General features: G+C 36.6%; 1 long non-coding RNA gene across 2 annotated transcripts in view; it reads left to right on the forward strand.

Moving 5' to 3' along the window:
* The first annotated feature begins 12,272 nt into the window (after positions 1 to 12,272).
* Positions 12,273 to 16,752, forward strand: part of LOC136026020 (uncharacterized) — a 59,431-nt gene continuing 54,951 nt past the window's right edge. The window contains exon 1 of one of the 2 annotated variants that reach the window (XR_010617189.1): positions 12,273 to 16,407. This is a non-coding gene — a long non-coding RNA (uncharacterized LOC136026020). The remainder of the gene's footprint in view (positions 16,408 to 16,752) is intronic. The other variant, XR_010617190.1, reaches the window with a different exon arrangement.

Genomic DNA, 16,752 nt, shown 5'->3' on the forward strand with positions numbered 1-16,752 from the left:
TTCAAAAATACATGAGGTTTTTGAAAGTATGTGGTGATCTCCTTCGTTATCCGGTACACTGTTCTAATATGACCTTTGCTGACAGCTGTATCTGCTTCGGTTGCCTTCGTCTTCATAAAGTAGTGTCTGTCATTTCTTATGAACCTCTTTGCAGCCTTGTGGACCTGTTTACGCTGGGCCTTGGGGCGTTTTCTAAATTGGGTTGCGACATTTCTATCACTGGATTCTAGCTGGATCTTTATTTGTTTATGTCTTGTATGAGGCTCCAAGACTCTTCAGTATCAGCTATCAATATCTTCTTCCCTCTTAAGTAGTTTGCCTATTCTGTTTTCAAAAAAAACATGGAGGTTTTGAAAGTCTGTGGTGATCTCCTTCGTTATCCAGTACACTTCTAATATCACCTTTGCTGAGAGCTGTGTCAGTATCGGCTGCCTTCGTCTCCAAAAAGTAGTGTCTGTCATTTCTTATGAACCTCTTCACAGCTGGATCTTTATTTGTTTTTGTCTTATATGAGGCTCCAAGACTCTTCAGTATCAGCTATCAATATCTTCTTCCCTCTTTAGTAGTTTGCCTATTTTGTTTTCAAAAAACCCATGGAGGTTTTCGAAAGTCTGTGGTGATCTCCCTCGTTATCCAGTACACTGTTCTAATATCACCTTTGCTGAGAGCTGTCTCAGCTTCGGCTGCCTTCGTATTCAAAATGTAGTGTCTGTCATTTCTTATGAACCTCTTTGCAGCCTTGTGGACCTGTTTACGCTGGGCCTTGACGGCCCAGCGGTTTCTAAATTGGGTTACGACATTTCTATCACTGGATTCTAGCTGGATCTTTATTTTTTTATTTTTTTTTTTGTCTTGTATGGGGCTCCAAGACTCCTCAGGGGCTGTACTTACAGAATCCACAATTTTGCTTCAGTTCTTGACAACGTCTGTTTGATCGCATGTTAGGCTTGTGAATTTGTTAGAAATTGCAGTGCAAAATGCTTGTCTCTCTTTTTGGTCACAGAGCCTCTGAATTTCAAACACTTTCATGGTCTTTCTACACTTGGCAACAATAATTAGCTTTAATTTAGAGCTTGCTACTACTCAGAGTACGAATAGCCTCATGAAAACTTCGAACATCCTCTAGTCAGTGTATCTGCCTTTTTCTGATGAGAACGTGATTAATCTGATTCTTAGAAGTCCCATTAGGCGAAATCAATGTATATTTGTATATATCGCAATGCGGGAACCACGATCTACCAACATTTAGGTCATAGCTGGCACAGAGGACAATTTAACGCAATCCATTGTCAGTTATTCTACCAAGACCGTGTTGACCAGTCACATCCGGTGCATAACTGCGGTAACTACCAACTTTGGCAATAAAATCACCACACAAAACAAGAATATTATGTTCATGCACTGAGTCGACTACGTCATTTAATTCAAAATTGAACACATCTTCCAAGGAATCATCAGCCTCATTTGTTGGGGCATAAGCAGCTATGATTGTAGACTGGTAACTGGCAAAACGAGCTCTTAGCTTTCTTTCATACGTCAGCATAAACTCGAACATCGATTTGTTTGCTGATTCGCTTACAGTTAGGGCAACTCTAGCTTCACGTTTCCTTCCAGAGAAAAATACTGCATATCCGTCAACATGTATAGATCCTTTAAACTTCTGACAGAGCAGGTTTTTGAACATTACATTATTAAAGGGTCTTAATAACTCCGTTGAAGCGACCAGGCTTGATATCAAGATTAAAAATACTTACATTCCAAAACACAAGGTGAAAAAGTTATTTCGTTCTTAGAGAGTGTGTCCAGGTGCGATCCATTATCATTATCTGTAAAGTAAAATCAGATTCAAGGCAATATATTGTCAGTTTGAAAATCATCATTTCTTACGGGTATAGAATATTAGCCCATCTCCCCTACCCTCATCTTCTCCTGACTTTGGACAGGCTGCTCCCAAATACCCCGAAAGATATGGATATTTACAGGCGTTTTTTTTTGTTTTTTTTTGTTTTTTTTTTCTTTTCTTTTTACAAAACACGAGATAAGAAAATAACTAAAAAAAAAATTAAAAGCTCGATATACAAAGAAGAAAATAGGAAAAGAAATGAAGAACCTAGTATTTGAGAAGTTATTTTTGCCCAAAAGTAATGAATTACACCTTATAATGAAATCTATAAGTCAGTCGTACTGAGGAGGCCAGGTTGTGATTACCGAAAGTTAGAGTCATTCGGAAAACTCTAATTTTATAGTTAATAAAACGAAACTGTTAATCTTCATCGTTTCGAAGGTCTAAAATTGTTTCAAGGTAACAATTTCGCGTACAATCAAAGTTAAGATTATGGTAATAGGCAACACTATGACATTTACGTATTATTATTTTATTTACCTGAGGCACTTAATATGGAAGGGGTGGTCGAATAAACTTCGGAGGAGGCTCATTCAATTGAAAATCGGTGTTTCTAGGGCCCTTTTCAAGACTCAAAAGGGTCAGGAGGTTAAATAGCCTCCCTCCCCAGGCGCTCTTTTCCCCAAAAGCATCCGGTAAAAATTTTGAGATACGTGCAGCGATTTTGTTCGAAATAGTCCAAATATCATGTAATACTGCCTGCAGGGTTGATGCAGCCCCAAGTGCCCAGGAACAAGGGCTGTATGTTGTGCCCCGAGGCCAGATAAAGTTTTCATGGAAGGGTGTTCCAACAAACTTGTGAGGAGGCTCATTTGATTGTAAATTATAAGTTCTTATTCCCTTTTTAAGAGCCAAAAGTGATCGAAAGGCACTTACCTCCCCACGGCCTGTTTTCCCTAGATTAATCTGATCGAAATTATAAGATAGCTATTTTGTTCAAAAGTCGAAATATCATGTAACAATGACTCCGGTATTGACGCAGGCCCCTCCCCCACAAAGCCCGGGGGCAAGGAAAGTCAGCTTTGCCCCAGAGATATATAACGTTTTTATGGAAAACAGGTCGTATAGACTTTGGAGGAGGCTCATTTGATTGGAAATTGAAAGTTCTAGTTCTTTTTAAGAGTCAAAAGTGATCAGAGGACAAGAAGTCTCCCTCATGTCCATTTTCCCCAAATGTATCCGGTCAAAATTTTGAAGTAGCCACTTTATTCAAAAGTGCCCAAAGACCTTATAACAATGCTTCCAGGTTGACACAACACCCCGGAACCCAGGGCAATGGTTGTAAGTTATAACCCCTGGACGTATACGATTTTTATGGAAAGGGTGGTCATATAGTCTTTGAAGGAAGCTCATTTGATTGGAAATTCGAAGTTCCATTTTCCTTTTAAGAGTCCTAAGTTATCCCTATAGCGGTGCCTATAGTGAAGGCCATAAGGCTTCAATGTTTTTTTATTTTATGTGTTTCCCAAGAGCTCCTCATATGGAAGGGATGGTCCCATAAACTTCGGTGGGGGCTCATTCGATTGGAACTTGGAAGTTTTAGTGCCCTATTTAAGAGTCAAAAGGGATTAGAGGGCAAATAGCCCCCTCATGTGCTCTTCCCAAAATGCATCCGAAATTTTTAGATAGCTGTTTTGTTTAAAATAGTCTAAAGATCAAATAACAAAAACTCCAAGGTCGACACAAACCTACAAAGCCCGGGGGCGAGCGTTGTAAGTTATGCATCCTGTAATTATGCCTGTAAGTTATGTAAGGAGTGTCGTACAAACGTTGGAGGAGGCTCATTTGAGTGATTATTCAAAGTTCTAGTCTTTTTTAAGAATCCTTTTTGCTATTAAAGAATAAATGGAACCCAAAAGGAACAGAAACTAAAATTAACGATCATAGCAAACATAAAGATAGCAGGTACAAATATAAATGAATAAGTAAGTCTTAAATAGCTTCATGTTTTATTGTAGTTTCTCCCCAGAGGCCCTTCATACTGAAGGGGGGCGTATAAACTTCGGACTGGGCTTATTCGGTTGGGAATTTGTCGTTCTAATGTTCTTTTTAAGAGTCAAAAGGGATCGGAGGGCGACTAGTCCCCCACGCCCTTTTATCCCGAATCCACCCGATCAAAATTTTTTACATATCTATTTTGCTCAAAATACTCCAAAGATCCAAGAACTATGCCTCTAGGGTTTAAAATAACCCAAAGCCCCCAAGAACAGGCCTGTAAGTTGTGCAAGCTTTCCATTGTTGACTATAAGCTTTTTACGGAAAAGTTTGTATCGACTTCGGAGAGCTCATTGGATTTTAAATCGAAAGTCATAGTTCTTTTTTTAAGAGTCAAGAGTAATTGGAGGGCAACCAGGTCCCCCAAGCTATTTTCCTTCAAATGCTTCCGATAAAAATTTTGAGATATCCATTTTGTTCAAAGTAATTCAATTGTCAAATAACTCTGGTTCCGGGTTTGATACCCCCCAGCCCTAGGGGCAAGAGTTATAAGCTCATGCTAGTTGCCATTTTTTAACATAGAATGTTTTTATGGAAGGGGGATCATATAAGTTTTGGAGGGGGCTCATTCGTTTGGAAATCAAAGTTCTAGCGCCCCTTTAAGATTAAAAAATGATCGGAGGGTAACCAGACCCACCCTCACGCCCTATTCTCCCCAAATGCATCAGGTCAAAATTTTGAAGTATCCATTTTCTTCAAAATACTCCAAAGTACTAATAACTATAACTCAGGGGTTGAAGAGTCAAAAGTTATCAAAGGTCAACTGACCCTCCACCACTACCACCATTTTCCCCAAATGCATCCGGTCAAAATTTTGAGATTGTCATTTTGTTCAAAAGAGTCCAAATGCCAATTAACTGAGCTTTCGGGGTTGAAACCTCTCGGGCAAGGGCTGTGAGTTATGCAAGTTGCTAATTGTAACTTTGTTTACTTTGATACTTCCTATATTTTGATAGTTTGATGAAACTTTACTGTTGAAAAAAAAATTGATTCTGGAGTGGGGAATGTTGAAAATGTGACACTTTGGCTATAAAAAAAAAAAATTAAAATAAGTAAATAAAAATAAAAAAACAGGAATTAGTGAAAAAAAACGGAAGAATTTTTTCAAGGAAAAGTATTTCTTTTCAAAAAAAAAACTTAAGATCGGCAGCTATAGATTTAGAAGAAATAATAATTCAAACTCAAAAGGAACAGAAATTTCTATTAAAAAATAAATGAAACCCAAACTGAATAGAAATTATATAAACAATCATAGCCAACAAACATACAGCAGGTAATAAAATTAATGAATGAATAAATCTTAAAACGAGTAAAATTTACGTTGAATATCCAAATCAAGCTTAAAACCAACATAAATCACTACAAACAACATTTTAGTTACTGTCCCCTTCCCTAACTGTAAAAGTCTAAAGCCTACTGCGTCATTGGCTACTTAAAACTATATGTCCGTTGAACAGCCTTGGAAAGAACTAATAAAAATAAACTTGAATGTTTGATGTGTAATGTTATTAATTGCTGAAAGGTTCTCAGATCAAGATTAAGTTAATGTCAAAGCGTTCTGAAATTTTTTCATCATTGAACGCCAAAAATCATGAATGTTTTGTTGTTGCACTACTCTAGGAATAGAGCTCATCTTGGAATAGACGAAGAAAATATGAATAAGTGATTCTTTCTTACTCGAACTGCTTGGTATGAAAAACGAATTTTAAAAAAATTGGTGAAAGCAACAATTTGATTTGATCAGGTACCATTCTTTTCGTATGCTGGTAATTTCAGTTTGTTGTGAGAAAGTGGTAACGGTCCGGCTTCTTGTTTTTTCAGAGTTTGGACCACTTGCCGGATTGACTAATGCCCTTAGTTTTGGAAAAACTGTATAATTCTTTCATTGGTCCAAAAAAGATAGTTTTTGTTTATCTTTGAGCCAAAGCCTAAAGTGTGTGTGCTAGACTAGAGTCTTTAATCTGTCAGAAAGGACTATCTGAAGCTACTGCATCAAGCTCTTATTTCCTCGAGGTATGATTCCTTTCGAGTGGAGAGCAACTTTTTAAGCTGGCACCATATTTAAATTGAAGTTAGACTAAAATCTTAAAATACTTACGATGTAAGACTATTCTCTGGCCCCTTCGCCAAAGTATTTTCATAGACGATAAATAGAAAAATTAGAGATCCAAAAAAGGAGCATTTTCTCGCGGGTCTAAAAGGACTGCCCTCTATTCTTATAACTCACTGGCTGGGTCCCGGTGGCTTCGCCGTTGGGCCCCAGCATGGCACGCGGCAGGCTTCTATATACGGATTCTCATTATCCCTTGTGCTATATATGGATTCTCATTGTCCCTCATGCTATATATGGATTCTCACTGTCCCTTTTATTCTAACCGCATTTTTATTCTAACGTCTTTTCATATTGCAGTTTTTTCATATATATATATATATATATATATATATATATATATATATATATATATATATATATATATATATATATATTTATATATGTATATATATATATATGTATATATGTATATATATATATATATATATACATATATATATATATACATATATATATATATATACATATATATATATATATATATATATATATATATATATATATATATATATATATATATATATATATATATATATATATGTATATATGTATATATGTATATATATATATATGTATATATGTATATATATATATATATATATATATATATATATATATATATATATATATATATATATATATATATATATATATATATATATATATATATATATATATATATATATATAGCTGGGTACCGACGGCTTCGCCGCCGGGCCCCAACACGGCACGTGGCAGGCTTCTATATATGGATTCTCATTGTCCCTTTTGTTCTATTGCAGTTTTCTCAAAGATATTTGATTATTAAATTCCATTCCTTTACACACGTTCTTTTTTTTACTTTCTCTTTCAGCCGCAAGCCAGGTTTCGCGTTGCTTTTGTAATGCATCGACACGCTTTCTTTTGGTAATTTCTCTCTGAGCCGCAAGCCTAAACCCCCCCCCCCCAAGGCAACACGAATGCAAGGTGCTAATTTTTAACAGCGTAAAACTTGTGAATATACAACATTCTTCGCAGTCCCATTGTCTGTGCATGTAAATAGATCGTCCCGGTTTACCGACTCTAGAACATGCAACATATGAATGTCCATGGTATCCGTATTAATATCTATACCGCATTTTTCTAATGATTGGCCTTGAGCTTGGTTGATGGTGATTGCAAATGCTAATCAAATTGGGAATTGCAATCTTTTAAATTGAAAGGGCAGATCTGTTGGAATCATGGGAATGCGAGGAATAAGAACAGCCTCACCCTCGGAAGGCCCTGTCAAGATTGTTGCCTCTATTACGTTTTCCATTGTTTTTTTTCCTACGGCTAGTCGCGTGCCGTTGCTAAGCTTTGGTGGGTTAATATTTCGCAAAAGTATTATTTGCACGCCTAGAGATCCCCTGTAGATCCAGGGAATTAAAAAATTCCGATGGATAGTTAACCGCTTCATTTGATACCAGGACTGTGTCGACTGACTTGTAAATGACTGCCTTGTCTCAAATCTTGGTCAGAATAATATTGTTGATTTCGTGGACGTCTTTGTTCTTGGCTGCCAGAATCGCTCGTTCACTTAGCCATTTATGATTTTTATAATTGGTTAGAATATTCGGAAATGCCTTTTCAACCAAATCATTTTTTGACGTCACTAAATTACAGAATTCGGGAGGCAGTTGTATACGTCCTGAAATTGAGTCAACTGGGAGCTTTCCGTTCCCAAATTCCAGCAATTAATCTGAAAATATTTTAAGCAGAGTGATCGTTTTGCAATCGGACACGTGTATTTATAGTTAATTTCAATGTCTTTACGTGTACCCATAAATTAGAATTTTTAAGGCAAACATTCATTTTTTCTGCAGGTGTCGATCTAGAAATAACAGGTAATGTTTGCCTGAAATCTCCCGCAAGCAATCTATGTGCTGCCAAAGGGTTTGGAATTTCCTTGCAAAACTTGCAATGATCGGTCAAGAGCCTAGAGCGATTTTTTGTGTGCCATTGTGCACTCGTCCCAAACAATAAGTTTGCATTGCTGCAGTACTTTACCCATCCCAGATGATTTGGAAATGTTGCACGTGGGAGTTTCTGTAGACTGCATATTCAGAGGCAATTTCAAAGCGGAATGAGCAGTTCTTTCACCAAGCAGCAACGTTGAGGCTATTCTGGACGACGCAAGGGCCAACGCTATGTCATTTTTCGATCGAATCGATGACATAAATTGGACATTCCTAATCTGGCCCTTTCTCTTTGAGCCGCAAGCCTTGTATTGCGTTGCTCTGGTGTTCCCTTGTTAGTGACACTGTAGGAAAATTATACACGCATTGCTTTTATAATACAGCGACACGCCTTCTTTTTTTACTATCTCTATCAGCCCCAAGCCTGGTTTCGCGTGCGAAAATGACGTCATTTGTAGATTTTTATCTTTTTCAGTTTTTTAGTTTTTTTATTTTTTTTTACGTCATGTATAGTTCTTTTTTAGTTTTTTCTTTTTTTAGTTTTTTCTTTTTTTCTTTTCCTTTTTTAGTTTTTTCTTTTTTTCTTTTTTGCCTTTTCTTTTTTAGTTTTTCGTTTTTAGTTTTTTTCCTTTTACTTTTTTCTTTTTGTAGTTTCTTCTTCTTTTTTGCTTCTTTTTTAGTTTTTTTTTCTTTTTAGTTTTTTTTTGTTTTTTACCTAAGTTAGGTTTTTTAATTTTTTCTTTTTTAATTTTTTTTTATATTTTTAGTTTTTTTCTTTTTTAGTTTTTTAATTTTTTTATTTTTTTATTTTTTTCTTTTTTGTTTTTTTCCTTTTTTAGTTTTCTTTTAGTTTTTTTCTTTTTTCGTTTTTTTATAGAAGATAGTTTTTAATTCTTTTTAATTAATTTTTTTTAATTAGTTTTTTTATATATAGACGTCATACTTAGTGACAGACAGACGAACGGACAGACACTACATTTATATATATATATATATATATATATATATATATATATATATATATATATATATATATATATATATATATATATATATATATATATATATATATATATATATATATATATATATATAGGTTTCTGTTTGCGATTCTCGTTGAAATTTTTTGTTTATTTTCCTTTGATAGGGACTATTGTAGAGGAATATCCCATGGGCTGCTTAAACTTGAATGGTTTTGTCATTCCTGAAGAAACTAAAACTTGCCCTTTGCTATTTTCTTAGTAATGTTGGAAAGCTCGTGCACGGTGAGGGAATCAACTTTTGAACTATGAGAAATATAATTTGTTTCTAAGATGTCGATCAATAGTTCTTGAAGGCCTGATTTATGCATATGAAAAATTTGATTAAGAGATATACCACTGTGAAAATTTCAAGGGATAACAACTTCATTATTGTGGTACATCTCAGAAAGAAAAAAAGTCAATTAATGACCTTGCGTAAAAACCCTAATCCGGTATTTGTTTTGGAGGCACTAAGTGAGTACCCATGACCCTTCTGTCTTCCTCTCCGTATGAACAGAAGTTTAAGTATGTTCAACCTGTGCTATTGGAGGTGAAAAGTTGCCCTGTGGCCCTTCCGACATCTCAGCCCTCTTACTATGAAATTTTTTCTCAGAAAGTAGGCATGTTTTGCCTTGTTTCAACTGAAGCCACTCAAGAGTTTTAGACCTGTATGATTGAAGAAGAAAAAAAAAATTGGCCCTTCTGACCTCACTTGCTTCCGCTGTTTAGCCTTAAGATAGGTATCTTGCACCTCTTTGAACCAGCATCATGCAAGGATTTTCAATCTGCATTGCCTGAGATCTTAAGTGGATCAATAGCCTGTTACATCTAAGCTTAAGTAAAGCTTAAGGTATGTGGCACCGTTTTTGCTCCTGAAATAATTGCTTTTTGCTGAAAGGGAGGCAGGTTACTTTTTTAAAGCGAAATCTCACAGGGATTTTCAGTCCAAGTTTTGAGGCACTGGTCCCTCCAACATTCCCCTGCCGCTCCCCACTGGCAACTCTTCAGAGAAAAGATAGGTGTTTTGTTCGAACCGGATTCATACAAGGATTTTAAGTTCATATGACTGGGGTTCTAAAGAGCTAGGGATCCAACACCAATTATGCCTCAAAGATAGACATGCTGTGCCTTAATTATACAGGATTCTCGCAAGGATTTCCAACTTGTATGACTGGAGGACGAACCAGACATTTGTTCCCTACAAAAATTACAAAATCTTCTCTCATGAGATCCTCTCACAAAATTTAAAAAATTCAACTTTTATTAAAAAAATCGACATGCTTTATTTTATTTGAACAGGAATCATACAAGGATTGGATGACTGAGGACATAATTCGACCCTTTGAGCCCCCTTTCCAATAATGATTATTATTTTTACTTTTTACCCGAGTTATACCCCCTCTTCCTGTCACTTTGCTGGAGAAAGGCAGGCATATCACACCTAATTTGAAGTGAAATTATGCAACTATTTTCAGTCTGTGTGACTAGACGCACAAATTGAGCCCATGTCCCCTTTAATGCTGTCCCTTTAAATCTCGCAAATTTTCAGAAGATATGTATGTATACTTCTTCACACATTGGATTGAAACTTGTATGGCACTTGATATTACCAAGTGACATATAGCGATCGCAATTTCTGTCCGTCGGTCGGTCTGTCGGTCCCGTTTTTGCCAGTTTGGGCACTTCCAGATAAGCTAGGACGATGAAAGTTGGCAGGCGTATCAGGGACTAGACCAGATTAAATTAGAAATAGTCGCTTCCCCGATTTTACCATCTGGAGGGGGAGTGGAGGGACGGTTAATTCGGAAAAATTAGAAATAAATAAGATAATTTAGCTAACGGGTGATCGGATCTTAATTAAATTTGATATTTAGCAGGATCTTAAGTCTCAGAGCTCTTATTTTATATCTCGACCGGATCTGGTGACACTGGGAGGAGTTAGAGGGGAAACCTGGAAATCTTGGAAAACGCTTAGAGTGGAGAGATCGGTATGAAACTTGGTGGGAAGCATAAGCACAAGTCCTAGATACATGATTGACATAATAGAAACGGATCTGCTCTCTTTGGGAGAGTTGGGGGGGGGGGATTTCGGTTTATTCGGAAAAATTAGAAAAAATTAGGTATTTTTTACTTACGGATGGGTGATCGCATCTTAATAAAATTTGATATTTAGAAGGAGCTCGTGAATGAGAGTTCTTATTTTAAATCACGACCAGATCTGGTGACATTGGGGGAGTTCGAGGGGGAAACAGGAAATCTTGGAAAACCTTAGAGCGGATAGATCGGGATGAAACTTAGTGGGAAGAATAAACACATGTCTTAAATACGTGACCGAAATAGCCGAACCGGATCTGCTCTCTTTGGGGTAGTTGGGGGGGGGGTTAATTTGGAAAAATAGAAAAAATGAGGTATTTTTAATTTACGAACGGTTGATCAGATCTAAATGAAATTTGATATTTAGAAGGACCTCGTGTCCCAGAGCTCTTATTTTAATTCTCAACTGGATCTGTTGAAACTGGTAGGAGTTTTTAGGGGAAACCGGAGATATTGGAAAACGCTTAGAGTGGAGAGATCGGGATGAAACTTGGTGGGAAGAACAAGCACAAGTCCTAGATACGTGATTGACATAATCGGACCGGATCCGCTCTCTTTGGGGGACTTTAGGGGCATAATTTGGAAAAACTAAAAAAAATGAGGTATTTTTAACTTACGAACGGGTGATTGGATTTCAATGACATTTGATGTTTAGAAAAAATTCTTGTGTCAGAGCTCTTACTTTAAATCTCGACCGGATCTCGTGACATCGGTTGGGGTTGGAGGGGGAAACCGGAAATCTTGGAGAAACGCTTAGATTGGAGAGATTGGGGTGAAACTTGGTGGGAAGAATAAGCACAAGTCCTAGATACGTGATTGACATAACTGGACTGGATCTGCTCTCTTTGTGGGACTTGGAGGGGGGAATTTACAGTGCTTTGGCCAGTTCGGTGCTTCTGGACGTGCTAGGACGATGAAAATTGGTAGGCGTCTCAGGGACCTACACAAATTGACTTGATGACAGTCGTTTCGCTGATTCGATCATCTGAGGGGGCTGGTGGAAGGGAAAACCGTGAAAATCGATTCATGTCTATCTTACGAATGGGTGATCGTTTCTTAATGAAACTTGATATATAGAAAAATCTCACGTCTCAGATGCTCCATTTTCAATTCGGATTGGATCTGTGGACATAGGGGGGGGGAGTGGAGGAGGGAAACGGAAATAATGGGAACCGGAAATTTTTGAAGACGCTTAGAGCGTAAAGATATGAATGAAACTTAAAGGGAGAAAAACAAACAAACACAAAGTAGAAACAATAGGAAACATCTTTTCAAGACAGTTGAAATCAATTCAGTGGTCTTCGTCGCTATTTTCTTGACGGGAAGAATAAGCACAAGTTCTAGATGCGTGATTGAACCATCCGGACCGGGTCCACTCTCTTTGGGGGAGTTGGGGGGGGATTTCCAGTGCTTTTGACGAGTTTGGTGCTTCTGGATGTGATAGGACGATGCAAATTGGTAGGCGTGTCAGGGACCCGCACAAATTGGCTGGAGGGAGGGGAAATTGTGAAAATTGAGACATATTTATCTAACGAATGGGTGATAGGATCTTAATGAAACTTCATATACAGAAAGATTTCATGTCTCAGATGCTCCATTTTCAAGCTGGAGTGGGGGGGGGGGGAACGGAAATCTGAGATCTTGGAAAATTCTTAGAGTGGAGAAATCGGGATGAAACTTGATGGGAAGAATAAGCACATTTTCTAGATACGTGATTGACATAACCGGACCGGTTCTGCTCTCTTTGGGGGAGTTTGGGGGGTTTCTAGTGCTTTGCTGAGTTGGAGAATAATTACAAGCTATAGATACGTGATTGACATAAGCGGACGGGATTCGCTTATGTCATCTCTTTGGGGGAGTTGAAGGGATTTCTAGTGCTGTGGCGAGTTCGGTGCTTCTTGACGTTTTAGGACGATGAAATTGATAACTCTAGTACCAAGTTTGATTTTAGGTTCTATACTCGTCACAAGTGACATATGAGCTCTTGGCTCTTGTCCGTGAGGCAATAGGAAATGAGAATTTGGATTTTCAGTGACATAATGCTCTTCTCGAATTTTTGCACAATAGTAGTCACAACCTCCGGAAACTTAGTAGAAACTAATTTGGGCTAGTGGGACAGAGGGGAGCTGGGTAGGTAGGTAGATTTTCATCTACCTTTCCTATTAAAGTCGTCGGATTTACTTGGAATTTCGAGGACATATACCTACGGCCAATGAGTTTTTAAGCATGAAATAAAGACCTTTACAGTCCTGAGATTAAGTTTCATTAATCGAGGATTTCTCCTCTATCAAGGGGAGGGGAGAGAATGGGAAGGAAAAACCAGGGGTGCCAATTGAAGGGGGCATAATTAAATTAAATCGTTTCAGTTTCTTTGATGCAAAGAAAAACAGGAAAAATGGCTTAAAAGAATAGACATATGTATGAAAGATGACAAGATAAGAAAAAAAACATACACACTCATAAATGCTGTACAAAAAGAAAAATGGAAGATGCACTTTTCATAATCTAAAGTTGTTATTAAGCATGCCCATTGTGATCACTCACGCAGAAACATAAGACGAGGCTACTGCTATTTACTTGTCTTTTGATATGTGATTCTAACAAAATGAAGCATTATGTTTAATTAAATTCTCGCGTATCATTCAACTGAAGTACGTTATAATCAGTACAGGTTCAGAAGTCCTTAAACACTCATGTCTTTGAAAAATTGAACGAATTTTTCTTTTGCTGAACTAGCCAAAGTAGGCTGGTTTCTCCCAAATTTTATCTCATTTTGACCTTTATTTATTAAGTTCAAACTTGTCTGAAGTTAGGATTCGAAAATCTCCTTATCTTCTTCTTTATTAGAAGCATAGGAATTTCTAGCCTGTGTTTTAATTATACTATTGTAAATAGAATGTTTTCTGTGTTCTCCCTTATATTCATTGAAAGTAATTATCGTTATTTCTTTCCATGATCTCTCTAAAAGTTTTTTTCAGTCCACCGGAATTATCAATTATTTTTTTTTGATCAAACATTATATAATGGCGTAAAAGATCAAATAAACACTTCTAAACTGCTGTATTCGAAAGTTTCTGGTCCTTTACTGCCCTTTAGAAAGGGACCTGTTGATCTTCTGTGATGATGGAGCCTTTTAATTTAAATTTTATTTTGTTCTGCCCGCGTAAAATTTTTCATACTAGATATGTACCGCTTTGTCAATTTTTTTTCGGTTTTATGTCTTTACAAGTATATAGTGGAGATCCTACACTTAACTTTCATTCACACTAAACTCTATGCGATAGATTGTGCCTGCACTGTAATTGAGTTGCGCTTGCGTTTGCTTATTAGTCTTCCTTGTCTACTGCGAACAGCATTCATACCGGGCACATCGCTTGTATTTTTTTTTTACTTCCGTTACTACAACAACACAGTTTTCATTTGAAGTTTTTTGAACTTTCTATGATAAATATCTGTTTTAACTGGGTTTAGGCATTTCCCCCACCACTGACCCCCCCCCCCCAGATAATTCCCCGATTGCCTTCAGGGCAAGGGCTATAAGCTAAGCAAGTCTTCAATTGTTAAGGTTTAAGGTTTTTTTATGGGAAGGATGGTCTACTTCGGAGGGGGCGGATGCCCCAAACTGTGCATTTTAATGCCAAAATATCCTAGCTCTAATTTAGCCTTCAGACAAGTACAGAATTAGTTCTAAGGAAGGGGTGGTGGCAGAAATTGATATTTAATCCCTCTTGACTTCTGGGACTATTTCTGGTCTACGCTGTTATTATGAAAGTAAAAAGTACCATTAAAACCCCCATATTAGCTTAACCGTATAGGATAGGACTGCCCCTTCCTCGTCCCCAAACCTCCCCCTCGTACTCGTAGAAACTTTGGAGGATGCTCATTATATCAGAAATTGATAGTTCTAGTCCTTTTCTTTACAAGTGGAAAGTGATTGGAGACCAACCAGCCTTTTGTCCTAAAGCTGTTTTTGATGTCAAGTCATTTTGTTATCCCTTAAGATATCTCATCGGCATTTTGAGGTATCTATTTTCTACTTTCTTTGTTGTTGCTCAATATTACCTGTGGGTGAATTTTCCATGGGGGATCTGAGGGAAAATACCGGCTCCCATTTTAATTAGGAATTCAATTCTTTAATTATTAGAGTAAACAGATAGCAACTTTTGAATCAGCCATTGTGGAACATCTATTTAATCTTTTAAATATAAAATGATGTCTCATCGTATTAAAATAATTGATAATTGCGTTGGACTGGTGCAAATGGGATCATAGAAAGAAAAACAGGGGATTAGTATGAATAGAGATAAAGGAGAATAAAGAATAATGGTTTAATAAAGAAATGCAAGAACCTCGTATGCTTCTAGTAAGGAAGAGAATAAGAAAGTTTTGGACTATCAACCCCAAACGAAATTGAACTTAATAAATAAAGATCAAAACGAAACAGATTATGGGAAAAGTCAACGCACTTCGGCTAGAATAGAAAAGAAAAATTCCATTCAATTTGTCGAAGTTAAGAGTATTAATGGACCTTTGCTTGTATCTAATTTTAATTGATTTAACCAAGTTCATGCGTAGAAATTTTAAATAAAAATTATTTTTCGAATTGGTACAATCTCACATGAGAAGACGACTCGGACACCCACAATATTTATAGCAAATAGATGTTACCCTATCTTGTATTTGTGCGTTATTTATCATCTGGACTTGTTTAAATTTCTTTTGTCTTATTTTTAGTTATTTTTGTTAATTGTTTGTGATTTTTTTCAAATATTCTTAAGTATGTGTTAATTTGGATAAGCTAGTTGTTTTTTTTCCTTGCTTTATTTAGCGCTGAAATGAGCTTTTAGATGTGAAGCAGATATATTCAGATTAAGTATTTTTTTTATATGAAAAGTTTTTTTTATTCTCTCAGTGTTCACTATCTTATTACAAGTATGTTCTTTCACAGATAAAAAAAAGTTTGGAAGGATAGGAAGATAAATGTGCAAACAAAGATTCGAAAATTAGAAGCTACAGTATGACTGGTTAAGTATGATTCAGAAGTGTGGGCGTTCCGAAAAATTAGGAAGATTTGCTAGATGCTTTTCAGAGAAATTGCCATCGGATTGTTTTGGGTACCCGACTGAATGAGCGTATTCCAAACAGTAGGCTGTTCGAAACGTGTGGTTCAATCTGACTTTCTAGGGCTATAATGAGGGAAAAATTGAGATTTGGAGGACACGTTCTGCCGATTACAGATTACCAAAGATCGTCCTTGTCGCCCAAATAGAAAGTAGATCTTCTCCAAACGGAGTGGGAGTAGCAGTAATTGTATTAGCAGCAGTAATAGTAGCTGTAGTAGTGGTATGTACATAATGTCTTTTGGCTAGTTCAACATCCTCATACTCCCCATACCCAGTATCAACATACTCCTGTAATTTGGATTCATGAACAAGGTATCACATTCTTTGAGACATATGTTTACTTCTATCCCATACACTTTTCCTAAAAAAAATATTATTTTTCTTAACATATAAATGTATTATGTTCTATATGACGAACAAATAATCTAAAAAACCTCTGCGAAAACGTTTATCCTATAAAATTATCGGAGGAAAATTTTTTGTTCCTTCTTGTTTGTAAAGACTAAAGTGTGTCTAGTCTATCAAACAGTTCGTGGTACCGAACTGTGGTGAGGAGCGACCTGGC

This window comes from Artemia franciscana, chromosome 4, assembly GCF_032884065.1.
Source record: "Artemia franciscana chromosome 4, ASM3288406v1, whole genome shotgun sequence".
In the NCBI taxonomy this organism is placed as follows: Eukaryota; Metazoa; Arthropoda; class Branchiopoda; order Anostraca; family Artemiidae; genus Artemia; species Artemia franciscana.